Genomic DNA, 6,464 nt, shown 5'->3' with positions numbered 1-6,464 from the left:
GGCCCATACCCACCCCTTCATTTTAGGATTTATGTTGACATAATTCTGAAGGCCTGTAAACTCATGCAGTTTTCTGAGTAATCTTTAGAAATCTCAGCTCTTAATAGAAGGAGCAGCTGCTTAGGGATGTCATATGCTTCAGTAGCTGAAGTGTGAGGTTGCCTTAAGATGAGATAGTGCTGGGGGGTGAAGAAACACAAGGAAATACAGTTCTCTGCAGTCTTCTTGGAGGATGATGAAACCGAATCCAGGGGTTTCACATTTGTCTGGAGAAGCTGTTTGCTGTGTAGAGGTTAGCTCAGATTTGCAGAGGCCTTTATTACTGGTGTGGAACAGATTCAGGCTCCTACTGAGGGAAAACTAGCAACCCTTTTCCTTGTCTGTGAGTAGAGCAGCCAGCAGCAGTATGCAGCCTTGCCTCTCCTAGGCCCTTTTATACAGGGAACAACACACAGTAGACTGGTAGTGATTGTAGTCATTGCTGAAACTAAGAATTACAGTACAAAAATGTCACCTAGGTATTCTCTAGTAAGACACTGAACTATTGTCTCTGTGCTGTGTGTCCTCACCCATTAAGAGCATCTTGCTAACCGTGATCTCTTAGGCTGATCAGTGTTGCCTTGTTTCCTTCTGCTCACTCCCTTCCTGTTCATCTTCTGTCCTTTCTCTTAATCTCATTCCCATCCCAAAGAGCAGACAGTCTCTCTGTGTCCGGATGTTGTATAGCTCCTTGCACAATGGGCCCTGTTTCAACATGGGGGGGGCTCTTAGTGTTACACAGTATTGCTATTAAAACTGAGGGCCTAGTTGTTGATAGCCATAAGGCTGTCAAGTTGGAGGGACTCAGCAAATGCTGGCTGTTCTGGTAATCGTGGATCATAGGATGGTTTGGGTTAGAGGGGACCTTAAAGGGACCTATCTAGTTCCAGCCCCCTGCCACAAGCAGGGACACCTTCCAGCAGACCAGGTTGTTCCAAGCCCTGTCCAGCCTGGTCTTGAACACTGCCAGGGATGGGGTATCCACAGCATCTCAAGGCAACATGTCCCACTGTTTAAAGCCATTCCCCCTTGTCCTATCCCTACTTGCTTTTGTAGAAATCTTTCTTTGCAATGAATCTTTTCCTTTTTAGAAGACTTTCATGGCATCTGCCCTGGTACCCAGGTCTGCCTTGCTCATAGACAGCTCCGTGCCTGAAGCCGTGCGATCCGTCAGTCCTCGGAGCAGAGCTGTGCTGCCCGGGCTCGGGGATGCTCAGGGTGTAGGGGCAGGCAGCAGTGCGGCAGCTCCGTTAGGCCGACGGACGGTGATTGCGGCTGGTTGGCCACGAGAGGGGGGCCTATAGTCGAGCTGCTCAGGTTTAGGAATGCCTCTCTGGAAACCCTGCAGCTTGGGTCACTGATGTCTGCGTGTTGGGGTTCCTTGTTTGTTTCGTTCAGCAGGCCCCGTAGTCTAGCAGATGAGTTGGCTGGCAGATTCCCTTCCTGTGCTTGTAATTCCCAAACTAGGGCATACGAGAAGTGAGCATCTAGGGAGCATACCCTGGTTCCACACAAGTCCCTGTTGTGCTGCTCCTGCTTGCCCTTTTGTTTTCCAACAGGCAACACATTTAAAATGTACGAGAGGAAGTTGGATTTACAAATGTACGATTAACCTGCAGCACTTTCTCGGGAGACTGAGGACAAATAGCTTAGTAAGAATAATGTGCTCAATATGAACAAACAACAGCATTAACGCTAACCAGATTAGATATATTCCCTCAGGTTTTGAGCCACAGATTAGTCATAGGTCTGTGAGGGGAGAGGGAGTTTTAAAGCATGGACCAAGAAAGCAGAATTGAGCTGATGTGCAGAGGGAACTGATGATCTATCTTTAATGCTCATTATAACAAAATGGACTCCTTTTATTAACTGCAGACACCACTGGCCTTTCCATAGATCCTGGAGGGATGGAAATTGGCATGAGTTTGGATGAGTTGCAGCAGGTGACTGGAGCAGTGCAGCGGTTCCAGGGACAGGAGGGCAAAAGGACCATGTTGCCACCCTTAGGGGGCAATTGTCCTGAAGTGGTCCCTGCACAGGTGATGCCTGCCTTGGGCGCTGTCTTCATCAGGTTGTTTTTGAGTAGAGGTGGCAGTTGGCAGTGTCAGTAGCCTATTGGAAGTGTCTTTGAAAGATGTCCTGGAATGTCTTTCTAGGAGCTGGCTTTACTGTCCCTCAGCCCCTCTGGTTCCTATTCCTGAGCAGGGCAGAGCTGCGATTTAAGTGCAAAGTGGCAGCGTTTCAGAGGAGCCACATACCAAACACATTAGTGAGGTGTAATGCACTTGATGCTGCTGAGCCAGCTCAGGCCTGAGACTCTGACCTTGACAGATCTGCTCCACAGCAGTGTAGGGAGCAGAGAGGAAGGCATCAGGTCGAACACTGACAGCAGAGGGGAGGAGGGTGGTAAAGAGTCATGGGGGTAGGGGTGGTGGACCCAAAAGGCATCTTTAGATTCTAGTGCAGAAATGCTCATGGATCAGAAGGCATTTCTCAGGACTACCACTACTTAAGTGCTTGGTTCCATGCTGGAGTTTCAGGGTTGTGTGACGAGGTCGCCTATGGAGACAGATAGAGGATCAGAGTCTGATAAGAGTTTGTGGTGTTGAAGTAGAAGTTTATAAAAGGCTGAAGGGTGCTGAGGAAACAGATCCTTCTGATCCCTTTGTCTTGTTGAACAAGGTCAAAGTGACAGGCAGCTGGGATTGAAAGGCAACAGGCACGTGGCTAATCAAAGCTGTCTGCTCTGCAGATGGACTGAGGAAAGCAAGAGCTTTTCTCCTTGTCCTCTTAAGGGTACATAAGAGTGTGACATGGACGTGAATAATGAAAACATCCATGGTTAAATAAGATTTAGAGCAAACAAACCTTCGTGCTTCAGGGCCAAAGCCTGCCTCTGACAGACAGAGCTAGAAAGGAGCTCGCTTGCTGCTTCTCTTGAAGTTAGCCACTGTCCTGTGCAGGATGCTGACCTAGAGGAGTGTTTGGCAGCTGGTGGCCCTAGGCAGGAAGAAGAATGCTGAATCTGCTTTAATCCTGTCATAGATGTCATGCTAATTAGGGCTGAGCTAATTTAATATTAGAATAGGAAACAGACAGATCCTTCACAGAACTGGGTGTTAACAGCTTTTCTAGAAGCCCTCTCCCATTTAGGAGAAGGCCACCCTCAGCATCCTGCTGTGCCTGTAAGAGGTGCGCAGAGAAGGGCTCTCCCTTGTGCCCTGTGGTTCCAGTGCAGCAGCTACCACGTTACCCATGGGTGTACCACTGGGTATAGAGCCCTGCCAAATATGGGAGAAATCTTTCATGTGCTTCCAGAACTTCTAGGTGTCTGCTATTAGCCAGATTTTGGTAGTGTTGTTTTGTTCCCTGGATAGCTTATTTCCTTTGTACTCTGAGCTGTTGGATGGATATGAGGTGATGACAAAGCCTGAGCCTGGAAAGGAGCTGTGGGTCAGGGAGCCCCATATCTGTGTTCTTACATGTCCTAGAGCTGGCAGGCTCATGGCAGGGGGTGTGTGCTGCTCTGCCCTGCCCTGCCCTGCCAACATCTGCCCTATGCCCTTTTCAAATATGACCCTTGCTTGTAGATATAAGAGCACCTTTTTCCCCTCTGTGGCCTCAGCATAGCACAGGTTCAGAGGAGGAAGAGAAGGGTTCTATCCCAAAGCCTATCTTTGGTAAGCCCCATGGAGAGGTGGATGCAGCTGTGGTTTCCTTTCTGCCTTCTCACCTTCATCCCTCTCCCTGCATCTCATCCCTGCCCTGTTCTCTTCCACTACCACTCAGCTTGCCCATGTGGCAGCGGAAAAGACAAAGTGCTCTGGTGCAGTCTGGCTTGGCCTTCTCCCTTCGTTAGAAACCTTCACAGGGAGAGCTCTCTCCTCAGTTTTCTCTGGCTGCCTTTTGCCTTTCTGATCAGTCACGGTAATTTACCCTGGCACTGTTTGGCAGAGGCCGTACCTTGGCATCATGAGCAGCCAGGGTCAGCTGTCAGCCTCCGAGCCATGAGCCTAATGCAACAGAACAGATGTAGGTATTTTTTCCAAGTTTTCCCTGGGCAGCAGGATTAAAGTCTCTGTTCTCAGCTGGGGTCCCCGGTGTAGTCACTTCCCTCTGTGTTACACAACACCCTATTAAGAAGAACAGCACAAACATGTTCATTGGGATCCCTTCCCCCAGCCCTGGAAAGCCAAGGAACAAAGACAAGGGAGGTTTCCAAAACCTGAAGAGCTTATTTGGTCTTGAAGCTCTGGGATACTCCTGCCTGGGTTTTCCCCTGTGAAAGGAACCTGCCACTCTCTGCTGTTCTCCATTCTTGTGATGCCAGGGTTAAGAGGGAACATGGAGGGGAGGTGGGTAAAAGAGCAGTAGGGTCATATTCATACATCCCTCTGGCTGTGTGCAAACCTGAGTGAGTACCAGTGGGGGAAGAAACCATATGTGCAAATGTACAAACAAAAGGGAGTGAGGAGACACCCATGGGGTGTCTCAGTGCGTGAAGGGAAGCAGATGTGGTTAGGGTGCAGTCTGTGGCTCAGACAAACTTTCTTGCTTGAATTAAAAGGATTTATGCCCTTAGAAGACCCTGATGTCCTGTGATGGCCACAGAGGTACTGGGGGAGCTTGCTGGAAATGAGGAGGCAGCATTCTCTGTAGGTGATCCTGGAGCAGCTGGCTGCAGCAGGGGCTGAGGGCTTCCCCAGTACACCAAAGGAGCAGTCAGGTCCATGTGAATACGCATAAGGACCTGCTGCTTCTGTGCACCAATTACTTGCTTTAGTGACGAGAGACCATAAATGAACAAGGGAGTTAATTAGGTGTGCAGCAGTCCAGGTTGGAGGCCTGCAGGGCTGAGAAGTCTGGAGCTGGTTCAAAGGTGCAGGGGGAGGAAGAGGCCCCGGAGCAATGTGTAGCAAAGGTGCTGCTGGTTATCCCCCTTGGGAAGCGCTGTGAAACCCCTCTCTGACCACAAAGATGGTCCCAGAAGGGGGAGAGACCAGCTCCTGGCAGCATCTGTTTGTTCAGGCGTCTGATGAAGGACTTCAGCAGCTTGTTAATTCTCTCCTTTGCCCAGCTGCAGACCCTTGGTCATTGCATGCAAGCCTCCAGCGTGGCGTGTGGAGCTGTGAGCCAGCTCCTGTGGCCCTGGTACTCTCTGTGTGCTGGGTGATCCATGAGCCGTCAGCAGGGCTGAGGGGCATGTTGCAGCTGTCTGGCTGTCTCTAGTAAAATGCTTGCAGCAGGTCCTTTCCATCTGCTCTGGCCCAAGAGTGACCCTTGCAAACCTCCTCTCCCTTGCAGTCGCCTCAGCAGATGGTGGGAAGGCAGATGGGAAAATCTCCAAAGCTGTAGCAATAGAAACGCCATGGAACCTCTCACTCCAGCACCCAAAGGTACTGGGTTGTTCCACTGCCACCCTAACCCTAAGCCTTGGCTTCCATGTCTCTGCTCCCACCCCTTGGAGCAGCTCCTGCTCCCTTCCCTGGACCTTGGTGGAGGCTCTGGATGGCATCCAGTTGGAAGAGAGCCTGCCCAGCTCTGCAAGCAAAGTAGGAAGGGGCACCCGTGTTATGAGGGGAGCTCACAGCACAGCAAGAGCTGAGGAGCACTTGTGCTCTAGATGTTGTGCTACTGGGGTCTCGGGGCCTATGACTTGGGGGTGGGACAGTGTCTGGTGTGGTGAATCACTGCAAACCACTTTTGAGCTCTCTTGACTCCACCTCCACTTGCACTGTGGGTGCATAAAGCCTGCTTTGGGAGGGGAGCAGGGGGTCCTTCACTCACCTGTAACTTTACCAGACTTCAGGAAGTTGGCACACTGGGCCCACACTGGAGTAAGTTTCAGCTCAGGAGGATGGTTGGGATAGCTGAGCTGTGCATCGCCTGCCAGGCTGTACCAGCTGCTTTGGAGTCAGGACTCAAACCATGACCAGACTTGGTCCCTGTTCCAGACATTTCCTTCACCTCATTTGTTAGCATCTTTGGATGCAGATTTGGTGGCCAGTATGGCTGGCTTGTAGGGCTCCTGTCCAGCTGCCCTCATTCAAGCCTCCTACCCAGCAGGCCTGCTTGGATGCAAGCACTGCAAAGGTCTCGGAGGGAATGTGTGAGGTATCCAGGTTATAGCACTGTCACCCTTCCCCTTCAGGTGACAGCAGTGGTTGACTTGGGCAAAAGACAGGCACCAGCAAAACAGATGTGTCCAAGTACAACAGAGAGGTGCAAGGTTTGCCTTGCAGAGGTGGCTCACCCTGTCTTGCATTAGGTATGGTGCAGATGGCTTATGAGAGATGACCCTTCCTCCTGCAAAGCAGCTTGTGCAGGCAGTGTGGGCAAAGAGCAAGAAGCAGCCTGAAATGAAATAGGAGGATGGTGGAGAGAAGCTTGGAAAGGTCGCCAGGCCTGCAAATGCAAAGATGTCT

The sequence above is a fragment of the Neopsephotus bourkii genome, unplaced genomic scaffold (genome assembly GCF_033783945.1).
Source record: "Neopsephotus bourkii isolate Nb327-2 ecotype Australia unplaced genomic scaffold, CSIRO-AGI_Nbou_v1 NB_1376, whole genome shotgun sequence".
NCBI classification, from domain to species: Eukaryota; Metazoa; Chordata; class Aves; order Psittaciformes; family Psittacidae; genus Neopsephotus; species Neopsephotus bourkii.
Note: the sequence above shows the minus strand (reverse complement) of the source record.